Genomic DNA, 23,682 nt, shown 5'->3' on the forward strand with positions numbered 1-23,682 from the left:
GAGATGCAGGTAGGGATGTGTGAAGGCATTCTTCTGATCCATGGTCTATGTTTACAAATGAGATTGATGCCTTCATCATCCCAGTCAAGAGGATCCTGCAAGACTGTAGGATCTGCCATTGGAGATTCTTAGGAGCTTGTTGAAGAACTTGATCTTCAGTGAGTTGTGGGAGGGGACTCTGAGCCCAGCAGACTGTCTGCGATTGGCTGCTGAGCTGGAGATCACCAGCAGAGCAGCCAATCTAGAGATGGGGAATCCAGCTAGAAATGCTCTGCTCCTGATCCTTCAATGGGGAGGTGAGAAATCCAGCAGGTTCTGTGCTGGATTGCATGGTTATGATTGGTCGCTTTGCTGGCTACAATGGGCAGAGCATCCTATGGGAAGCTGGAGAATCCAGCAGGGGATTCCTGGTTCGGTGGGCTGCCTGCCATTGGCCGCTGGGCTGGGAGCAGTGGGCCAATGGGGAGCTGGGGGATCCTCTCGGCGGGGGTCGGGGAGCCGCGATCGTGAGGGGTGCAGGTGGGCACCGGAAAAAGGGGAAAGGAAAAAGGAAGGGGCCGGGGTCGGCGCGGCGCGGCGCCGGCTGCTAGGTGGAGCCCGCGTCCACGCAACCCAGATCCGGGCCCTCGGCGCTCCCCCGCCCCTCGGCTCGCCGCCCGCCCGGCTCCGTGCGGCCGCCGCCGGGCAGGGCAGCAGCGCCGCGCCGCCTGCCGCTGCCGGGCCGCCCCCTCCCCGTGTGTGAGCCGTGCCGTGCCGTTCTGCCGGCGGCCGTGGGCCCCCCCCGCGCCCGCCCAGCCCAGCCGAGCCGGGGCTGACGGTGTCCGCAACGGGAGGAGGAAGAGGAGGAGGAAGGCTCCGGGGGGCTCCGGGCAGCTGAGGGCCGGCCGCCCCCCTGCGCGCGGGAGCCTTTGTGTCCCCCAGCCCCGGCGGAGTGCGGGGCCGGGGGCAGGGAGCGGATGCGGAGAGCGGCTGGTGCTGCTGGAGGAGGAAGAGAAAAGGGGGATGGTGGAAGATTGCTCTTTTTTTTTTTTTTTTTTTTTTTTTTTTTTTTCCCCCTTCTTTTTTTTGGTGGTCTCTTCGGCAGCGGCTCCTCGTCCCCGGCGGCGGCAGCAGCAGCAGCAGCAAGGCGGGCGATGACCGTGCCGCATCCGGATCGCCCGGGCGGAGGTGCGGGCTCCGCGGCCACCCCCCGGCCCTGAGGCTGCCCACCTGGAGGAGGTAGAGCCGCGGGGCTGCGGCCGGGGGCTGGCGGCGGGAAGAGGGGGAAAGACCGCCTCCCCATCCCCACACACCCTCCGGGATCCAGTGTGAGCTGCGGGAGGAGAAGGCAGCGGAGGAGAGACTTTTTCTTCTTCCTTTCCCCTCATACCCCCCTTTTAATTTTTTTTTTTTTAATTTTATTTTTATTTTTAACATTTTTCTTTCCTTGGGCGACGATCCCTGCTCCTCCTGTGCCTCCTGGTACCGTGGCCAGCTCTGCTTTTCATGACTGGATTGTGGCAGCAGCAGCAGCAGCTCCCCGCTGCAGGTTGTTGAGGAACCGATGGGGATTGGCATCTCGGCAACCGGAGGTGACTAAAGGTAACGGAGCACCCTCCATCCGAGCGCCCTCCATCCGCCGGGTGCCTCACGGATCGGTGCCGGCCCTGCATCCAACCCGCGCCGGGCTGAGGGCTGCCCGCTGCCATCGGATCCCATTGGTTCCTATGGAGGGTGGTGGTCCTCGGGGGAGGGAGGCTGCGTCCTGCAGGTAACGGGGGTTGCGTGCTGGGGATGAAGGGGACGGACGGCTGCGAGGAGATGGAATAGCCCTGGTAGGTTTTGTGTCTGCTCTTCCTTCCCTATGGAAGGAATATGTGGCTTTGCTGCTGTTACCCGTAGAAATCCCCGAGTTTCCCTCGCTGCTCCATGCCTATACCCCTCAGAGAATGGATGTTCCTATTGCATTGTTGGAGGGGTGCCTGGAGAAGCCGCTGCGTTCCTGGATGGCAGCAGGAGGACGGGGCTGTGGTTGGGATGATGCTGGACTGGGGTGCGTCAGGGGCTGCGTGTGCCTGGCTGTGGGGTGGGCAGGGGTGTGCAGCCCTGTCCCTGCAGGCAAAGGGAAACATGCAGCCCAGGTTGGTGCCTGTCTGGGGTGTTTGGTGTTTGCTGGCTGTCTGCAGGGCTGTGTTCAGCAGGGACATTTTTTGAACGAGAGGGGCCAGTATGTATGGGTGGAGGAATAAAATGGTAAAAATTGCATTCCCCTTATTCTCCCTCTCCTTTCTTTTCTTTCTTTCTTTCTTTTCTTTTTTTTTTAAGCTTTTTTATTTGCTTGCTTGATTATTTGCTTTCTCTTTGCAACCGTGTTTTGACTATTTAACTTGGAAAGATGCTTGTGAGAGTGGTGGTAGCTGCCTGTCTCGAATAAGGGAGCACTCCTTTGCCTTCTCAGTGTAGGAAGCCCAGATTTAACCAGTGCCTTATAGCTGGTGGGTGGCTGTGGTGCCCAGAAATGAGTTGTTGGTTGGACTACATGATCTTAGCGGTCTTTTCCGACCTTAATGATTCAATGAAATGCTCCCTGGGCACCTCTACTTTGGGGTCTGTGTCTCATCAGTGCCCAGAGCTGTCCACAGGAGCATTCCTTTGGTTTTTCACCCTGTGATGTGCAGCTGCTTGGTTTTGTGTTGTTTTTTTTTTTTTCCAGGATAGATTGTGAAGTAGGAAAGGAGCATCTTTCCCTGTCCTAATCAGCATGCTGTTCTTCTCTGCTGTAGTTAAAACAACTCATACATGGCCAAAAGAAATGTATTGTTGCGCGCTCGTCATTGTAGCATTCCCAGCTTTGGCCACGACAACTGAGTCTGTTGTATTTACACTCCTGTTTGGATTACCCATGAGGAGGTATTAGCGTTTCCCCTCTCCCAGCCCTAGCTGCTTAGAAGGAGGCTGAGGTACAAACATAAATGGCTGAGAATGCCCTCTGTGCTTTGCTATGGGGCAGAAAGAGAGCCCGCAAGTCACTGTTCCTTTTTGATACTGTGGCATTGGTTATTCCAGGGTGCTGGATGGAGAATCTTAAAGCCAACAGAAAAAAATCTTCTCTGGAGTTGAAATGAATGCATTTCTTTTTGTTATGGAATGCTGTCTCAGAGTGCAGCCAGTGCTGCTTGCCTGGTATTGAGTAGCAGCGTGTGCCTCGTCGAGCTCATTTATCATAATTTCCAGGGTCTTGCGATATGAACAGGCTTCTACTGTGTATTCATTAGGAAAAATCCTTCCACCGAGTTTTACGGGGCAAGCCAGGTGCTGCAGGTTAAAGAGGCTGGTGTCGGCGAGCCTGCAGCCGTTGCTTCAGGAAAGCAGAACAGGAAGGGCGCAGAGCCGCCTGCCTGTGCCGCTGCTGGGTGACAAAGTTTAGAGAGGGGCTGGGAGCTTTTCTGAAGGTGAAATGGCTGTGCTCTGGTTGCAGGAGGGACACAATCCCCTTGTTGTGGTTGGGGCTGCTTAGCAGAGCTTTTTCCATGCTGAGCGTGGTTTACTACAAAGTAGCCGTTGTGTTGTTACCTGCTGGCAGCAATGAGGCTGGCATGGATCTCCGTGTTCCAGAATGACTGGAGTTCATAAAGCTAGAGCTAGCACATGAGTTTTGTGTGATTCCATTATTTGTCTCCATTGGTGGCTGCATCACTCCCGTCCTGTGCTGGCTGCAGGGCTGAAGGAGCTCATTCTGACGTGGCTGCTCCCACAGCACAACATGAACCCAGTGCCCTTCGCTGGCTCTGCGGGGAAGGCAGGCGGGCTCGGAGGAGGAGGTGCTTGCACGGTGCTGGCTGGGTGTCTGTGCCGCCCAATGGAAGGTGCAAAGTGGTGTGGACTGGATTACTGGAGAGCAGCATGCCCGACCTTTCGCCTCGGTCAGCACGTCAGCTGGGGAGTGCGGTGCCGCCGGGAGGGCTTTCGCATTCAGAGCATGAGCGCATGCATCATCAATGCCAGTAAATGAGATGCACACGGGAGAGGGAAGGCTTTGTAAATGGAGCAGTCCTGGGAGCTGCTGATTTATTATTGCAAATTTTGATACTAATAGCGTTGAGACTGGTGTAGATTGGCTGGGAAACTGTTTATTGTGTGGCACGGCTTAAAGGATGGGCTAGAGACTGATGAAAGATGTGGAATTTGGCAAGGAAGAATGGATCAGGGAAAAGCTATGATATGAAGGCTGGGCACAAGGCAAAAAAGTAAATAAGGGAAGAGAACTTATTTCATTGTCTTACTAGTTGGTTGTAGAAACAGCTCAGTGCTCTGATGGGAGTGATTTTAACAGAACTTTGTATTCTTTGGAACATTCCTGCTCATCACAAGAGAGCACTGGAAATGCAGCACCCAAATTCTCACATTGGAGGTGGTGCTGATACTGTACTGAGACTAGGGAATGCTGAGACAACAGGATGGCCCTGCAGAGCAAACTCGTGTTGTCTGGCCACTTCTGATAGGAGGCTGCTTGTCAGGTGGGATATACCCAGTGAGCATGGAAGCTCTGAAGAGGTCTTACCATGGATTCCCAGCTCTTCCCTGCCAGCTCCTCTTTCTTTCAACGGATGCACTCCCATTGGGATGCAGTGTAATGCTTTCTTTATGCTTCCCACTAGATATATATTGACAGTGCACTGTTCCTTGTGAATAGGTACTCTTCTATGGAGAAGTGAAGTAGGATGCAGACTGTGGTGTCTGCAGAAGACACCTATGGGATGGAAATGGCTGAGACAAACTGATTGGTAAAAACAATGAGCACAGTGTTTAGGCTGTAAGTTTTCTTTCAGTGGCCTTTTTAGAGAGACTTCTGGTTTTGGCTGTGAGTCAAACGTGTTTAGTTATAGACTCATGGAATGACTTGGGTTGAAAGGAAACTCAGAGCCCAACCAGTTCCAGTCCCTGCCCATAGGGATTTGCCATCTAACCTGACCTCGAGCACCTCCAGGGAGAGGGCATCCACAGCTTCTCCATTGTGTTTATCAGTCACTGCACCGTGCATCTGTGGCTGTATCAAGGAAAACAGACTCTTCAGGCAATAAAAATTTCATTTCAGTGGTACTGTGGACCATCTTTGGAATTTTTTGTACTGTTTTGAATAGATTGGTTCATAGCTCTGCTACTATTAATTGGAAAAGCTTACTGAGTTGATTGCAGTTGGATCCTTACCTGGTATAAATCAATTCAAGTCATTGATTGCACTTCTCAGTGAAGCTATGCATTTCTTAAACTTACGATGAAACATCATAAATACAAAAGATCAGCATGAATGTTCTCTTACTACAGTGCAAAGCTAAAATGAGGTGAAGATAAATGTGCATGCTTTTGCAGAAGTAGTCCTTAAAATGTGATCAATGTATGGTCCTACTGTGATTTCCTATGCAAAGGTGCTCATGTTTGCTGTCTCTCTTCTGGTTTGAACCTAACACCTTCAGCTAACACTTCAGAAATGCTCTAAGTGACATAAACCAAGGATGAGTAGTCTGCTTGTAATGCTCATCAGATACAAGTCCCTTCTCTATTAACACTTTTAACCTTTCCCATTCCACAGAAATAAAGTGTCTGGTTACTGACATAAGGAACCTCAGTGAATGGACACAGTTTCCAATGAGAGAAATATAGGTAGAAATATTCTGACTATTTCAGTCCTAGTGCATTCGCTTCTCCTATGGGCACACACAACCAAGCACAGTTATTTTTGGGGGGGAGCAAACAGAGGTCTGCTTTGTTGTTGTTGTTGTTCAATCTTAAATAAGTGGAAAATAGGTACTTAAGATTTGCACCTATATTGCAAACATAAGCACAGACATATATACACAGGTATGTGTATTCATGAAAACAAAACAGATTTGTTTGGGGGGGAGGGGGGGGTATGCTGAGCAACCATTAATTTAATCAGGTTTGAAGCTGATCATTGCTATTTGCTGTAGCAGCCTGTTTCCGATTTGATGTTGCTGATCCCAAGGCTGTCTTAGTGAGTAGTTTTTCCACAAAGAGAGTAGAAGAGAAGAATCATTGCTGCATGGAAGTGCAGTTTGCATCTTTCTTGAATATGTTAATGTAGGGGGCAGGAATGTGTCAGAGATGGTCATGGTAGACAACTGAGAGCCCATCTAGCTTAGATGGAGAATTTAGTTTAACCTGCAAAGCCTGGCCAAGATGCTCAGCAGCCTGTGAAGCTCAGATTTAGCTTGATACAGCAGAAGAAAAAGTTCTGGAAATATAAAGAATGTGCAATTGCCTGACTTTCTGCTGCTTTGTATTTTCTTTCCAATTATTTCCACAGAATGATGAGTGAATACTAAGACTTGTGTTTCCATAGGCAGCCTGGAAAGAACAGGAAGAAGAAGGGAGATAATGGGGAGTTCATTCAGGAGATGGCACATCAGTAAGCCTGAACTTTGTATGATGATGTAAGACCACAAATCTCCAGTTGAGGAGATGTTTCAATTTCCAGCAGTGCCAGCACAAGTCGGCTTCAACCCATACAGCCTCTTTGCTTGTGCAAAGCATGGTGACCCCCAGCTGTGTTCCATGGGCTGATGCTGCTTTTTGAGAGCCCTGCAGAGGCAGTGTGCTTTGCTGTTCCACACCACATCACACACCCTGTGCTGGCCTGAGCCTGTTAGAATAGAGAGGGACCTCAGCCCAGTTTTTGATGTTCTGCATGGGTGGGTACCCTGAATACTAAAGTGCATTTCAGTGACAGCTGACCCTGTAAGGAGATTTTCAATAGCTTGCTTTTTTTCCTTCCTTTTTTTCCTCTTCTTTCCCTCAAAGCCATTCCAAAGACTGCTGAGGGAAAGGAGGAGGAAAAAAAAAATCGCCCATCGAAGCCATCTCTTTGAATAGGTTTCACTGTTGGATAGAGCTGAGGAGGGTTTAGGAGATCATGTTAACTCCTTTTCTTTCACACCTCTTTAGCAATCGTGTGTGTGTGTGTGTGTGTGTGCTACTGACTGATCACTTTGAAATTCCTGTCATTCGGTTCAAAGGAGACAGTTTTTTTTGTTTATGTATTTATTTTTTAGGAAAGGTGTATACTTTAGCTATTCTTTTTTTTTTTTTTTTTTTTTTTTTTTTAATGCTCCCCCCCTATTTCCCCCACTGTCTTCTGGATAATATTATCCCCACAGTAAATAAAAGCCTTTTGGATTCTGTCCTGAAGGGCTCTTTCTGTCAGGGCTGCCTGGAGGTACTGTGAACAGAACTGGTCTACAATCACATAGTCAATGGTTTATTATGAGAAACATTTATATTTTTTAAACCTCGAGCACACAACAAATTACTCAACTGGATGCTGTGTCTTTGCTTGACTTTGTGCACAATCTAAACTGTTATTCCTTCAGATTTAGGATGTTGCAATCACGGCCTTGAATCATTTGGAAATGCAGTGCATATATATCCCATTTCCAAGGGAAATTATGATGTGACTCCTGCACTTTAAACTCCCACAGCACAGATTTGAAGAGAATGTCAGTTTGGATTATCTTTAATGAATGCAGGTGTGTGGAGTGGTTGTATGGAAACCGTTAGGTCCCAGCTCGAACCAGTGATTGAACACCTGGTGAAGGGCATGGCCAGCCCTGAGAGCACAGGTGTGAGTAATCCAGTGGACCCAGAGCCCACTCCTCCCTAACCTCATTTGAGTGCTGGCAGCCAAAGGGGAAGGGTCTCTATTTGGAGGTGGCTTCTTTTTGAAGTTTCTGGCAAGTTCTTATCATTGGAAAGAGTAAGCTATTTCTTCTTTATTACTTGATTGCGACCACTACCTTTCTTGGGTGATCTAAAACTGATTGAAGGCAACTAATCAGCTGCTGCTAATCCTTATGTGTGTCTTTTTTTTTTTCTCTTCTGTCTTACATCTCCTTTTTTTTTTTTTTTTTTTTTGTTTGTTTTTATTTCTTGTATTTTAAAAGAAGGCCTATACTACTACAAGTTCTGCTGAGTTGGGTTAACTCCAGAATTTTGCGTGTCTCTTTGTGTGAAATTTATCCTGAAAGGTGTTTGAAAAATAGCGATTACACTGTATGGAGTGATATCTTGTGACCTTTTGACGAGTGTTCCACAATTACAATTGTAATGCACTTTATAGATCTCTTTAAGTAGGTCACCAATTGGGAATGACTTCTAAAGTCTGTGTAATGTGTTTTGATTGTGGAATGGGGAGTGCTTCTCCATGTAACACTGCTGATTTGGTAGGAAAGTCTGCAATGCAACAAGAGAATTGTTGTAAATTTGTAAATTGTATAAATATCCTTGATTTCACAAGAAATATGGTTGTGTATCACTGATTCTCTAGGATCAGATGTTTGTCCACAGAATGTTTGATCCTATGAGCAGCTCCATGCATGCAGTAGAGATGAAATGGTGGATTGCTGGTGAGCACCAGTGGAAGGGTGCTGTGTTTAGACCTTAGTAATGGTTTATACTAGCTTAAACTAAGAAAGCAGTAATTTTTCCATTCAGTGAAAAAAATCTGGATCTCTGCTGTGAACAGCAGATATGTGGTGTCTATGAAAAGGTGTTTATGGGGATGTTTGCAGCAGGGAGAAGAACTCTGGTGGGGCAATATGCCTAGAAGCTGCTTTTCTGTTTGCCTCCTCTAGCTTTGGGAGTAGCAGATGGGGGCTTGTCTGCCCTGATGTCTTCACGCTTGATCACTTGCTTGTCCTGTGTGAGCAGAGGGCAGACCAGCATAACCCATGGGCCCATGCAAGGGTGAAGATATAGGCTTTTGTCTGACCCCTTTCAAGCAGCAGGCTTGATCACAGCTAGGATCCGGGGTTCTTCCCAAGTTCATGTAATGTGGGTCTAAGCGGTAATCATTGTGATAAAACTGGCATACATACGTATCAATACATAAATGGAATGATAGAAGTCAGTGACAAAGTACTAGGAGAATTAGTGATGAATATCATGGAAATGTGGTTGGTAGTAATACAGATGTATTTTGTAGCTGCAGTGACATAATGCTGCTCTGCATCTTCCTACTGCATTAAAATAAATGACAAAGCATGCGTTGATATAGGGGTGCCAGGTCTGCTCTTCATTCAAAACTCAAATGTGTCTGTGCTGCTCTGCAGTAGAAGCTGTAGTCTAACACTGAGCAGATAATCTTTTTTTTTTCTCTTCTGTAAATCAGTTTTTCTTTTGTACCGTAGACGTTTGTGTGGGTGGTTCCTCATTGACCACAAAAGATGTGGGTTTTGTTGTCTTTCACATACATTCTCTATTGAATTAACAGAGTTGTGCAGTTTTGTCTGTCACACTTGGATGGGATACTGCAATGATTTAATTTAAAATGAAAGAGAGATGTCTTCATTTTAGGGAAAACCGTGGTTAAGCGGTGAGAATAAGCAGGTCTAGCCTTTACCAGGAACCCTAATTAGAAGAAATCCCATGTACGGTTGACCTTGACTATTGAGACAACCCTCAAAGAAGAAAGAGTACTAAAAATTAGTATGCTGCCAGCATTGCACTTTTATTATTTGACGTTATTAAGCAAACTCGGTGTGTATTTCTTTTTTTGAAGCGTTTGATTAAATGTGTGATTTTTATCTTGGTGAAATGGCCCGCTGGGCTGCAGACAGTGGTGTTCAGAAATGAAATTTGTTTAGAGCCTCTGAACAGACATTTGTTCAATGAGACCTTTCTTGAGTAATAGATGACAGTGAGATAGCTGTGCAACGTGTTTTTGGGTTTGGGCTTTTTAAAAAATGTGTGGGGAGTTGCAGTGTTGCAAAGGGAGGAGAAGACAACACAAGTGCACAGAAGTGAGAATAGAGTGTGTGTACTGAGAAATTATCTTGCTTTCTCAGTAGAGGTTTGAAATCTTATGTTTGATGTTGTCCAGGGCAGATTTAGGCCTCAATTTTGCCAAGATTTACATAGTTTGGGGGCTACATGTTGATGCGTTGTTCGGTATATCAAGCTATGTTATGTTCGTGCATCTCTAATTCTGTATCAATAACATTATCCTTTAGTTAGAGTTGTGAAGATGCTTCTTGTGGAAGTAAAAAAACAGCAACAGCAATAAAAACAAAAAACCCACCATAACTAAAAAATAAAACCCCAAACCATGACCCAAAGTGTTGGTTTGTTGCCTCCTGGAGTCAGCATTATCTGTTTCCCATCCAAAAAGTCAACTTCATTACTGTTTGCTATACAGTAGACAGGGATGAAGTTTTGTTGAGCATGTGGAATGCACAGGATTCCAAGTTATTAACAAGTGATTGCATGCCTCCCTTTTCCCAAGCTGAGAGGGAACACGGATACCTGAGAATGTACTTTTTTGTTCATTCATGGAATTATAAGAATATACCGTGGTGATCTCTGAGGGAGGGAGATATGCATTTTCTGAGCAGCTCTGCCTCCGTCTGCAGAGGGGCCTTTTTTTATATAGCAAGTTTGCTTTTGAATGAGAGGAGTCCTGGAGTGCCTGTGCTGTAGAAGTACGTTTTGATCAATTCCCATCTGCCCTGGTGCTCCCCTGCCTTGTGCAGCAGCTGTCTTTACATCAGGTTAGATGGTGATTAAGCAGTTTCTCCTTCTAGAGGTAAAACCAAAGCTTTCAATTGCAAGAGCTGGTTAAAAGATGTGAGCTCGCTGCCTTAACGATATGCTGAGGTGTGAGCTTAGGAGTCCTCTAGCATCTGATGGTCCAGCTGCTCATCTGTCCTCCTTTCTGTGTGATGTGGTTATTTTTTGGAAAGGCTGCTTAGCTGTCAGGCCAGCTTGGTGGTGTTAATGTTATGTATTAACATATACGTTTTAAGATTCAGTATTTCTGCAGGGGGAACTTGCCTGTTAAAGGGCAGCTTGCTAGGGAAAAGTAATGGTTCTGCTCAAAGTCAGGAAAATCAAGATGGAAACTTCTCTAGGCTGAGGTCTTTTTGCCACCTACTCTTCTGCAGAAGTAACTTGGTCAAAGTAACTTCATATGAAGTGGGCAGCAGGGAAAGTTTCAGAACTGAACTCATGGTAATGTGTTTCTGAACTGCAAGGGTAACTTGATCTATTTATTTATTTTTTTTGTCTTTATGCAAATACTGCAGAGCAGTATCTTAATGGGACTATAAGATGAGAAGAAAAATCATCACAAATGTCTGGGGTGACTGTTTATAAGTAGTCACCTAAGGATAACCCAGTGTTTTTTAAATTAAAAAATATGAAGTTACTGCACAAGCTGAGGGTGCTGGATGTACACATGCTTTGAACACGCTGCTAATGCTTCCATTCCTCCAAAAAAGGAAGGGTAAGGATTCATAGGAACAGTGCTTATTCTCTAACGCTTCAGGTTGGATATCAGGAAAAATGTCTTCTCCTAAAGAGCAGTGATGCACTGGCACAGACTGCCAGGGAGGTGGTGCAGTCACCATCCCTGGGGGTGTTCAGGAAACATTGGGATGTGGTTAGTGAGCATGTGGGGATGGGTTGATGTTTGAACTAGATTGTGTCAGTGGTCTTTTCCGTCTTTTATGATGCTATGGCTTTTATAATCCCATTTACAGGCATGCCTGGATATGGGAACTTGGGGACTTTGTCTTGCGAGGGACTTGAGAGATGTGGTTCCTGCTGAGGCCCCATATCTGCTGATGCTGGTTCTACTCTTGGTGGCAAAAATTAGCACTATGTTAATCCCATAAGGAAGGGAAGATTTCTCCTTAAAATATTGGCTGGTGGGGTCCTGACCCTGTGCCACGTGTTAGCAAAACATGCAAAAAAGGGCCACTGCTCATGCGGGGGGCGGTGCAAAGTCGCTGCAGCAAATACTAATTGTTCTACTTTGTAACATTGCTTGCTTTCTTTTCCTGTTGATTTTTTTTTTTTCTTCTTATTACAATTAGGGTTATCTCAAGTGGAAATTAAGTTATTCGTCTCTTGTCATTTAGCAGCTACATCTTACTGGATACATACTTCTACTGTCTGTGCCTAACAGGAAAGAAAGTCTAACCTCTCTTCAGTTTATCGTTTCTCTGACATGTGTATTGTGTTATGGCTTAAACCGTGCAAGTCTCGTGTGACTAATTTTTGGCATGTTGGGGAGCGAGGGACTAATCACAACCGCTCAGTTCAACTTGTGTGTGTTTGCAGTAATAAGGTTCAAAGGTTTCAGGGTAATTATGTTAAATTTCTAGCCTCCTTGCTAATTTTCTGCTGATTGAGGGGAGAAATGACGATCCCTTTATGCCCTAAGGAGTGTCTTCCCTTTCAGCAAGGCAGGTGGTGGTGTCCAGCTACCCCAGCCTACTCTGTTTTCCTGGTTCTACACCTACTCAATTTTCTGAGAGATTCTACTCTATGATTTTCAGACTAATTGTGTCAGAGATCCAGGGTATATAACAGAGATAAAATGTGCATCAACTTGTACTATTGTAACATAGATTAGTTATTTAAATTAAGAAAGAGGATGTCTTTCATCAGTAGGGCAGGATAAAATAATACAGTAGGAATGCTGATTTGTTTAATGCAGGTCTGTGGCTTTGGTGCTGTGGCTTCAACAGCTGGCAAGATGCTCGATCATCTGGGAAGACCTGATGAGAGCCACAGATTAATCGCATTGTGATATCTTGATGTTTCCTTGCAATGTTTGCATTGCAGCATTCAGCTATAGGTGCTGATGTTGCATCACAGTGGGGGGGGGGGAAAAAAAAGGAAAGCCAGCGTGTGCTGATGGGGGAGAATGAGCAGTGTCTCACTGTTGTTCCTGTTTTGTGGCTTCAATGAGCTGGGAAGAGAATTTTTTTCCTTTTTTTCCCCCACTGTTGCCCTCCTTGCCTATCGGTTTTAGTTCTATTTGCATTTTAGGATATCAGGCCTATGCAAAATGTATTCCTTTGTTTTCCATGTGTTGTGGTTTAACCTGTCATGTCACTCACCACTGTTGTTGGCTCCCTTCCAGTGGGTTGGAGGAAAGAACTGGAGGAAAAAAAAAAAGTAGAACTCATGGGTTGAAATAAACTTTTTACTAAAAGTAAGGGGAAAGGGTAATAGTTATGACTGTATGTATATATGAATATATTTAACAAGTAATGCGGAAGCAGCTGCTTACCACATACTGACCAGTGTCCCACCCCCTTCAAAACTCTCCTTCTGCGTGGTATCATGTGCTGTGGAATATCCCTTTAGCCAGTCTAAATCAGCTGTCCTAATTCTGCTGCCTCCTAGGACTCTATGCTGTGAATGGCCTTGGGCCTATACAGCACTGCTTAGCAGCAACTATTAACATCAGTGTGTTATCAGCATTGTTTTTCTCATAGAACCAAACATAGCATCATACCAGACACTCTGAAGAAAACAATTCTTTCCTAGCTGAAACTAAAATGCTGTGTTGGTAGGATTTTCTTGTTCTTGTTTCTATATTGCTTTTGTCAGACTAGCATAAAGCAAGGAGGCAGTCTTCTCTTCTGGATGGAAGAGCAGCAGTTGTCGCTTTCAAGTCTGTCTTTTAGCTTTAATACTGATAACTCTTCAGGATGATCTGAAGATGTCCCTAAATTTGTCTGCTTGGATGGTGGCCAGCAGAGGTTTTCTTGTGTGGGTTTGCTTTGTTTTCGTCAAAAATTGTGCGCTGATTCAGGCTAGTTGCTGCTGATAGTCTTTGGGTATAGTGTTTGTAGCTAATTAAAAATAACCACTAATTGAGAGTGGAATGTTGTGAGCTTGAACTTTCCTACACTTCATCTTGGATGAGTGTTTTTCTGGAAAAGCAAGAGCGAATCTGCTTCAAGATGCTTCCTTCAATTTGTAGATGGATAAAGATGCATTTGAAAACTAGTTTAGTGTTGACTTGTAACATTGGTAAAATATGTGGGAAATTGGACTTCCTTTAAAAAGTACTGCATTTCGTCACTTTTGTGTCTTTCAGAAATAAATTTGTATTTGCTGTAAGCAGGCATTATACAGTACAGCTGGGGTAGCTGGTGGAGAAGCAAGGTTGGATCTCTTCATGGGGACTCCGAGCTGAGCTCTTATAGAGTGCATGCTTTCGTTACTGAATTTGGTGTAGGAATTCCTGAGCAGAGCCACTGCATAATTTATGTAATACTGTCAGAGCAGATTATCTGAATTTCCTTTCCCCTATCTGCCAGATATTGCTTTCAGGTACAGTGTCCTAGTACTGACTCATGAGATCACTAAAATACGTGAGGAATTGAATTTTCTTTAGAAAGTGCAGTTTTCACCTGACCTTAAGTATGGGGTTCACATACCTGTGGCTCTCTACTCATGTCTCATCCTGTACGGGCCTCTGCTGATTGCCGTGAGGGAGATGTCTTTGGGATGTTCTGAGGGATAAGCAGTGACGTTTCAGCTTTAGCCCATTGCACAAGCGTGGCACTGTCTCTTCTGGCGTAATCCCCTTGTGCGCGTGATCGATCTGCTGCACTTGCTTCAGTTCCTGCTGACCTTTATGGTCTCTTGTCTTTTATTTTTAGACAGCTCTGTGTGCGCCTCTAATTAAAAATAACGTTTCCATGCTTCAGTGAAAGAGGCATATGTATAATGACTTCACCAAAATTGTGATGTGCCAAAGCCTGTGAATTTTGGAGATGCCTTAGTGGTTGCTGCTGATCTGGAAATAATAGGTTGTAAGCTGGATATGAAAGGAGTAAAAGAAAAATACAAAACGTTTTCTGTTATTTTATGTGGAAACAGTGAATGATGCTTGGATGCTACTTCTGTATATTTTCTTGCTAACAAATGCTAAGGTTTCTCTGAAGTCTCTACTCATGACTCTAAATTGCTTGGCTGCTTTTTAACAAAGTACAGCATCCTTGTAAGTTAACATTTTTCTCTTCTCCCTGATATTACTGAACAAGATTACTGAAGCCTGTGGGGTCTCCAGAAAAGCTTCTAGCCTACAGCCTACCTGCTGTCCTCTGTACAGAGGTATCAGTGTACATCATGTAAGCTGGCCTCCTAGGAAGAGGGAAGAGGCAGGTGTGTCTGTGGCATGATTTGTTTCTCTTCTTGTTCATGTAGACATTCCAAATAGGTTAGATGAATTCCACCCTAAAATTTCTCTCTGCTGACTGAAGCCTAAGGTGAAAACTAGGAGGTGTTTACATTGCAGATACCTTATGTCAGAGGAGGTGAATCCCACCATGGGAAATTGCTGGCTTTGGCTCACGGTGTATTTCCAATTTAAATCTGACCGTGTGATAAGCAGGGCCCCAGTGCGGCAGCAGTGCCAATCCAGCAGGATGGCTGGTGATGCCATAGAGAAGTTCAGCTTTCCCCAGACCCCGACACATCTTGCACCCTTGGGGAATTCTCAAGAATCATAAAGGTATTAAGGCACCTACCTTAAATCTCACAAAAATAAATGCAGTGCTGGTAGAATGTGAGTGATCCCTCCTGTTTGTTATAGTGGGATATGAAGTTTTTGTGCTCTGCGCTGAGAACTGGGACTTTTATTGCATGCTGTTGTACCTCTACTGTTTCCTGTGCAGTATGGTGGTCTGTGAGCCTAACTCCACCTTCACCCTTCTATTGTTTTTTTTTTTTTCCAAAAACAATAATGAAGTCAATGTAGGGAGACATGTCTGCCTCAACTCATTTTGGAAGGCATCCTGGAGTAGGTACTTTGTGCAGCCTGAACAAATTAAGGATTGAGCTAATGAAGCATGTCCTCTGAATATGGAGATGATAGTTCTTCCTGCAGTCTTTCTTCATAACATTTGGGAAAAAAATATTTTCTTTCCTCCTTTCGTAAGTCACAGAGAGCTGCAGTCTAGACAGATGCTTCAGTGCAGGTTTTGGCTGCTCCTCTTGGGCCCCAAAACCAACTCTTGGTTTTGACATCTGTTTCAGTTGCTGTATGGGGAGGAACTGGCCTGGGAAATGCATCTCTAATTTTAGAATCTCCATTTGGTTTGTAGCTCTTGCTGGGCTGTTTTCAATAGGGATTTATTTCCTGGCTGGCTCACAGCTGATTTTCTGTAGTTGCGTGGTATCGATACAAGCTATGGGACAGCACAAGGGGTGCAGATCTGCTTAAAATGGTATCACTCTACATGGAAATGCTTGTTGATTTATGATGCATATGTGTGTTTTTTTTTTTTCTTCTCTTTGTAATTTCTCTAAAAATAGTAGAAAGCTGAAAGTGATCCTCATTTGAACCCCTTTGCCATGATGGAGAGGATGTTTGGTCTCCATCAGTGTTCATCAAACATCAATGGATGTCAATGGCTGCATTATTTTTTTTCTGTATGGAGAAATCCAGTGACATGCCTTTGCTCCGTAGGCACTTCCATGTGAGATGCCATTGTGTCAGACTGCCCCTCTGCTGCCATCTGTCACATAGCAACTACGTGTAATGGGGTATTGATGGGAAGGTTCAACCTCTGCTGCCTTATCACCAAAACCCACCTATGACATTGTGGGAGAGCAGAATAGAATAGGAGGCATTACTTTTGGAGCAGCTCTTGTATATAAACACATATAGGATATATACGTGTACATAATTGTGTGTATATATTATGCACAGTGTGCATCTGTATCTGTGTGTAAAACTTAGCATGCAACGTGTATTCTGATCTTCCTACTGTTTTTGATTCACTCAAGGACAGTGTCAGAATTTAAGCTCAAATTCTTACAATCACATTTTACCAGAATGTGTACCAGAATTTGCACAGAACTTTTCAGAGATGTAGAAGCGCAGTGCATTTCCTGCATCTTAAAAGCAGTGCTATAGATATGCACAGCATGTACCCAAATCTATCAGTATTGCAGATACGTAGTGTTAAATTCACTTACCCTGTTCCTAATTATTTCATACTGGTTTCTTCTCTGCTCTGTTGGCTTTAATTTTTTAGGCAGGTAACTGGATCCCTGAGCAGCCCTTGATTTTTGAGTGGGATAGAGATGCAGATTTTAAGGCCTGTGGTACGGCAGTGATGTGCTGGTGGCTGTGGCACAATATGTGCAAGCTGGTGCAGAGTCTGCTTTAATTTGGTCTCTGCAAACTTGTGAGGAGAGCATTTACTGGGATGCTATTGCTTGTGTCCTCCATAGCAGCTGTTTTAAGTTACAAGCTAGTGATCTCTGTACTTCTAGTTTCAGTGTGTGAGGTAGATAAACTGGTAAGCCAAGTCCTGCAATGGGGCAACTGCATTTTAGCCTTAGTGAAAGGGGAAAGAAAAGTGTTTAAGTGTACACAAACAGCTGGTATAATTTGTGCAGTGCCATTATTTGGACAGTTTTGCCCTCATTTTAGGGCTAAGGCAATACTCCTTTGTTCCTCAGCCATAATATAAGGTAGCATATATTACTTTAACTAAGTAGGAGAGCTGATGCTGTAAATACAGCATGCCAGCTAATCATAAGGAAAGATTTCTACTGTTTTGAATGTTGAAAACAAAGCGGATGTTGCTGGATCTTTACTTCAGCGTGATTTAAAAATTCAATTTGTGCTTTACAGTCATAGTTGTCAGATCAAATTAAAAAATCAAAGGCAAACTACATGGGATTGGATCCCATCAAGGACAAAACCGAGTGACTTACTGCACCTCTCCTCCCCCCTTCTCTCCCCCCCAAAGAAAAAAAAAAAAGGGGGGGGGGGGGGAATTGGAGACACATTTTCACTCTCCTGGCTGAAAATGTCAGGTTCTGATAGAGATGATTTGGAGTATTCTCTTCTGGTGACTTGTTAGCCATTGGACTCTGTAGTTCTGTTTTCAGAGTTTTTGACTAAAAGGGTATTCCTGCCTTCCCTAATTTTATGAAACGATGTGTGTGTGTCATGGCAGTGATTTAGGGTATTTCTGTAGTTTGCAGCATGGCTTTGTTGACCTGCACCAAGTACTGCGGATTTATCTGTGCATCAAACACCTTTGCATACATTTAGCTTGGTATTACCCCCAGACTACTGTGACCATGTGATATGCCCTTGCACAGATGTGTTCTTAATGATGTCTTTGGGTCACAAAGATGTGCATGTTCTGCTTGAATAAAATTTATTTGAAGAAAATCAGTTGTGTGTTCAAAATCTGTCTGTTCCTCTCCAGGGCAGCACTTAAAAACAGAGCCAGGGCCCAGGGGAATTAAGCATGATATTTTAATGATATTTTAGTTGCATCTTATTTTTTCATTTTCCTAATATTTGCCAATTTGAAATCTGAACGAATCTTCCTCTTATTGGAAATAAACTAGATTTCTGATTAGAGCTTATGATACTCTCGGGGCTCCTGTCAATACAGCTTTAGCATCGGCCTCTGTAAGAAAGCGCTGATCGAGCCTCAGTGGCATTGAGACATTGCGTCGAGACCGGCTTTCCTACCAAAGGACACAGTTGTATAGCTGAGTCCAAGTGCTGACTTGCTTCTGAATATCACTCTGTTTTTTTCAAATCTACTCTCTTGCTGTGAGCATCTGAAATATTATTTTAATGTAGGCTTGTGTTCCCTCTGGTTTTAGAGCAGCTGTTAACACAAACTGTTCATAGAATGGCACAGACTTGTATGGTGTTGATTTTTATTTTCCAAGTTTTCCTATTTCTGTTTTTAGAAAGCGTGTTAATTTGGAGCTCCATTAGAAAAATTGGGACGTGGGGACTAGATGGCATGCATATGTGTAAGGACAGCTGTGACAAAGAATGAGCTTGTCTACAGATCTTGGAGCAATGAGAAGTTAGGGGATGCACTTCAATATACCTAGCAAGTATCGGTCTCACTTGAATTAGATCCAATCCATAGATTGGATTTAGCGTAAGCACTGGCATGGAATTGCCCTTCAGGTTTTTTGTGTGGTTGGTGGTTTTGTTGGTTTTTTGTTTTTTTTTCTTCAGATTTTCGCTAGCTTACCTTTCCAGGCTTTTAATGAAGTGTCAAGTGTCAAGACTCTGTTAATCCATATTAATGTGATCTCAGGCAGGAGACGGCTTAATGGCACAAGCCCTTGTCTGTTCCCCTTCCAATTCTGAAGATAATTCACAGTGCCCCTCCTCAAGGGAGTGACCCTGCAGGTATTTGCCTACGGCTTGGGTTGAAACCTAAAACCTTGGAGAGAATTCCAGTTGAGATCTTATGTCTGCTTTGCTGAGGATTGGCAGTGATCTCACAGTAAGGTGGCATTTTGATATCTTCAAGTTACCTGTAGAAAAAGCTGAAATTCTGGATATATGTAGTCTAGCATTCATAGTATTGGATTACGTTGACTCTTGTTTAACTATTTGACATCTATAGCTTAACTTATACCCATGTTTAATAGTATCAGCTTGTTTAACACTGTTCAGGAATGTTGTCTATCTGTTCTCTGCTTACAGCAGTTTTTATTTCTTACTTTTCGTTCTTTTGTTTAAAGAAAAAAAACTTAATATGTTAACTACAAGCTATTAACCTTCACTTGCTATTGTATTGAAAGCTGGCATCGCAAATGCTGTGAGCTTAAAGAAATGTTTTAATTGGGTCATTAGATTCTGTGTCATTAGGTGATTGCCCGAAAGCAATGATAACAGGAAGAGGTGTACACAGGCAGGGTCTTAATTCAACAGAGCTCTTAAGCAGATACGCTGATAAGGTTGAAATTCAACTTTGCGTTTGAGACCCAAATGGATTTTTTTCAGGGAGCACTCAGTGCTTTGGCAGGTGTGGCTCGTGCAGAGGAGCTGGTGAACTTGGTTATTTTGGGTTCCTGGGCAGCGTTTGAGTTAGCTGGAAGTGGTGCTGCACATTGGGAAAGTCTGCTGTGGTATTTTGCTTTGCTGTATTTCTGCATTGGCAATGTTACTCATGCCTTTAAAAAGAAAAAAAAAAAAAGTAGTAAATTTTGTGTAAAAATGGAAAATGACATCTTGTTTTTCACTGAGCTGCACCGAGTTCCAATGGATGCTTTCACTGGTTGTAACACAAATGTGTATTTTTATCACTACAGTAGAGAGCAATTCTTTCTGTTTAAAGCAGAGAAGCTTCTGAAAGGGCCCATTGGCTGCCCAGATTTTTGTCTTCTCAGTAAGTGCTTTGCAGTCGGTCAGATTGCAGAACTCGAAGAAAAACAGCAACATGACATTTTGAGGCAGAGATGTTTCTCTGTCTTGCTTTGCTAGGAACAGGGGAAAGTTTCAACGTACTCATTTGTAAGAGAAGCATACTAACTGCAAAATGTCATGTTCTGTAATTGGGTTGTAACTTCTTGTTACAATGCAGCCAATGGGAGGAGTATTTTATCACAAATCATTCATTAATTTTCCCACGTTAAGAAGTCTTCTGTAAAGCAGTAGGTTTATTTAATAGCTGTATAGGTTGATGAACTCTGTATCAAACCTTTGGTAGGTTTTGAACCTGTTGCTGAATTTCATTCCTGGTGGTCAGAGAGCAAGGATGTCTTGGATTAATTTCTCCAAAGTCTGTGGAAGCTGGTATCCAGATAAAGCCCAGCAGCATCTCTTCACTGTAAAGGACTCATCATGAGATCCATCCTGAGGGATGTTTCAAAGCATCCGCATCTTTCGTTGTGAATCACACATAAATTAGGTATCTCTGTTTGTGCTTGGTGAATTGTTCTTGGAGAGGGTGATATTACTGATAACATTACAAATGGGACTTTGTATAACCTCAAGCTTGTTCTTGGTGTGTTTTTTTTTTTTTTTTTTTTTTTTTTTTTTTTTTTTTTTTTTTTTTCCTTTTTAACAAGCATAGACTTGCAAGACCTGATCCTCAATGATGTATTGTGGCAGTGCTTCTAGCACCTTCAGCAGGGCTACAGTCTATTTATACCATCTGAGGTCTGGCTTTAATTGATGGATTTTTGTACCTTTTTAAGTGAACATAAATTATATGAATGCTTTACGGTCCAAAGTAATAAAAAAAATCTGAATTGTCACCATTTCTTTCTAATCGTATCTCAAGACAGATTCCTGAGTGAAGTATGCACATAAACTTTTAGCCCATTGAAATATGCATATATAATTTAATTTGCATACGTTAAATTCTTAGTTTCATTAATGATTTAAGATTCTTTTGCAGTTGGAAGGCTCTGTCACTTTTTTTTTTTTTTCCTTGATTAAATTGCCTATTCTGTTTAAATCAGATTGGGTAATACTGCTCGTGTGTTACAGAACAATACTGGTAATTTGGTTGCATCTTTAATCAATGTGATTAATAAATAACTGGCCACACTGTAATATTAGTTATCGATATATTAGAGTGTAAGACTTCTCCAGAGAGGAAATTTTGAAATGCAATATGGCAATTGCAGGGGATATGGCTGAGAAGGTGAAGGAGAGAAACCTTGGCACAGTATGTAAAAAGAGCATTTCAATATTAGCATTGTTTAAAAGGCAGTAAATGCATTTTGCAGTTCCCTTGTAAATACCTGGAATAACAAATGCAGAGAGCTCTTTTTTTCCCCAACATTATGCTACAGCAAGACAGTAAACATAGACTATTTGAAAACAATTTTTAAGCAATAGAATGCTAAACAAGCAAAGAGCTGTATTTTGCTGCTGGCCCGGTGCTGGATTTGAAGCTGCTGTTGCTGATGGGCTTTTTCATTTTGCTGGGATGATGATTTTTTGAATTTCATTTTTGGAGGTTGTGGGGCTGTTATTCCATTAAAACAAGCTGAAGCTTCTTAAAATTTCCAGTGATTAGTATTTCCTCATTTCTTTTGGAACTGATGAAGTCTTTCCAGAAATTGGTATCTTTAAGGCCTAAAAGGGTCTTTGCATATCAAGAGCTACTTTTGTGAGCATCTGTACCATGATTTCTCAGTGCTGGAGAAAATAGAAGAAGAAACTGGTTTCTTGGCTGAAATGGCTCTGGGTTACCCATTAGGCTGTTCGATGGTTTTGTTTATAGTATGAATATTTAACTTTCACAGTCTGTTTGCACTGTCAAAAGAAAGGAGCCCTCTCTGTTACAAAGCTAAAAGTGGCTTTTGCATCCTCTTTGCATCCTGCTTTTGCTTCCCTGTCTATTGTATGTGTTAAAGTTGGAAGCAAATCTGGACTATCTTCTACAAGAGGTGGCTGATGGAAAAGAACGGTAAGGCTGTAATTGCCCAGGAGGGTCCTCATCCCATAAGTACATGTGTTATCTGCAGAGGAGAGCAATCCCATTGAGTTTAAGTGTGACATTCTAGCTGTGAAGAAGCATGTTGTGTAGTTAGTTGAGTAGTCTGTGCTGTTGGTTATGGTTGAGTTCGGCTTGGATGTCAGGGGTGCTATGATTATAGAGAAACTAGGATTAAAGAAGGGGTAAGAGGGAAAGCAGACAATTACTGAGAACAGAGAAACCACGTAGTCTTTAAAAATTCCCTTTTTACTGAGGATCAGATATGCTTGGACAATGCACTGACACTTGCTCTTTCAGTACTCCCAGTTTGCACTTTGATATTAATTGAACCAAGGACTAAAATTCCGGCTTTGTTGATTGATTTTTTTTTTTTCTTTAATTTTAAACTGATTAATGTTTTCATTTGAATAGCACTGCTGACTCTGCAAAAGATGTGATCTTTTAATTAGCAGATGTCAGGATTAGCATTAGTGTTGAGTTGTAATTAGCATTTGTACGCATAGCAAAAGACCCGAGCTCAACTTGGCAGCAAGGAGAATGAAATTATAGGTAGTGTTGTAACTTGGCGCTTTACTGCATATCTGTAATGTTTTTATGGAAAAGTGAAACCCACAAGTATTATGATCAATGCATGAAGTCTAGTGGATTAATTACTGATAGACAAATTACATATAAATTATTGGTATGTGTTCTACTAGTTAAATCATAAGTTTTGTTGGCCTAACAGAATTTAATATATCTAATTGTCATACACTGATGCTCTTAAATTGAAATGGTAATAGTCTCTTGGCTAGGTTGCAGCAGCACACACAAGCGAGCATGGATGTTTCTGGGAACGGTGTGTTGTGAGTTGAGGAGACCCAGCTGAAGCATGGGACATCTGGGAGGCTTACAGACCCACTTCAGACAAAATGAAACAACCTAAGAGCAATGACTTGATGCCCTTCTTTGCAGAAGTCAGGATTCACCAAGGCTGGGCTTGTGTGGCTCTTTGGGTCCCCTTGATAGCTCTCTCCACCTAGGCAGCACTTGGTGTCAGTTTGGCTTCATTTGATTTCCTTCCCTGTGAACAGTTAATAAGCCTCTTCAGGCATGTTAAAGTTAGGTAGATATAAGTTAGACATTTCTTGTTATTGGTAATATGCAGAAATATCTTGAATTAATGATTTTTTCCTCTGCAGATGGACAGAGTTCGCTGCAGATTTCTAATGAAGTTGTTTTTGGTATGAAAGTTAAATTAGTGTTTGGCTGCTTGTTGGGGGTGATGCATGTTGCACTTTGGACTCACTGCTCTTTCAAAGCAGCTGTTCTATGCGGTCTCCTTTCTCTATTGAGTCTCAACATAAATTAATTAAATTCTAAGTAGCGGTCATGGAAAAGGGAATATTAAGAAGCAAGAGGTGAGGAACAGGGCAGTGCATTTGTCACAGGTCAGGGATTTGCAGACGGACAGAGAAGTAATAAAATAAGAATGTCTTTTGGAGGGACACTACCTCTTCTGCTGATGAAAAATCTGCATCATTCAAGTAATTGAAGTGAAAACATAATTGACTAATGTTGTATCTAAAAGCCCATCACTGGTTGTTGTGGGGAAAATCTATTTAGTAACTTTTTATCCATGTTAAGGAAAAATAGTCCTTTATGATGT

General features: G+C 43.1%; 1 protein-coding gene across 26 annotated transcripts in view; it reads left to right on the forward strand.

The window, feature by feature from the left end:
* Positions 1-473: 473 nt before the first annotated feature.
* The window catches only part of ADGRL3 (adhesion G protein-coupled receptor L3), a 492,302-nt gene continuing 469,093 nt past the window's right edge, over positions 474-23,682 (forward strand). For 22 of the 26 annotated variants that reach the window (XM_048942787.1, XM_048942790.1, XM_048942763.1 and 19 more), the window contains exon 1: positions 718-1,581. The gene's annotated coding sequence lies outside the window, so the exon portion shown is untranslated. Of the gene's footprint in view, positions 520-717; positions 1,582-1,724; positions 1,815-7,690; positions 7,751-23,682 lie in introns of those variants that run through there. The other 4 variants (XM_048942764.1, XM_048942768.1, XM_048942767.1 and 1 more) reach the window with 4 other exon arrangements.

The sequence above is a fragment of the Lagopus muta genome, chromosome 4 (genome assembly GCF_023343835.1).
Source record: "Lagopus muta isolate bLagMut1 chromosome 4, bLagMut1 primary, whole genome shotgun sequence".
Taxonomy (NCBI): Eukaryota; Metazoa; Chordata; class Aves; order Galliformes; family Phasianidae; genus Lagopus; species Lagopus muta.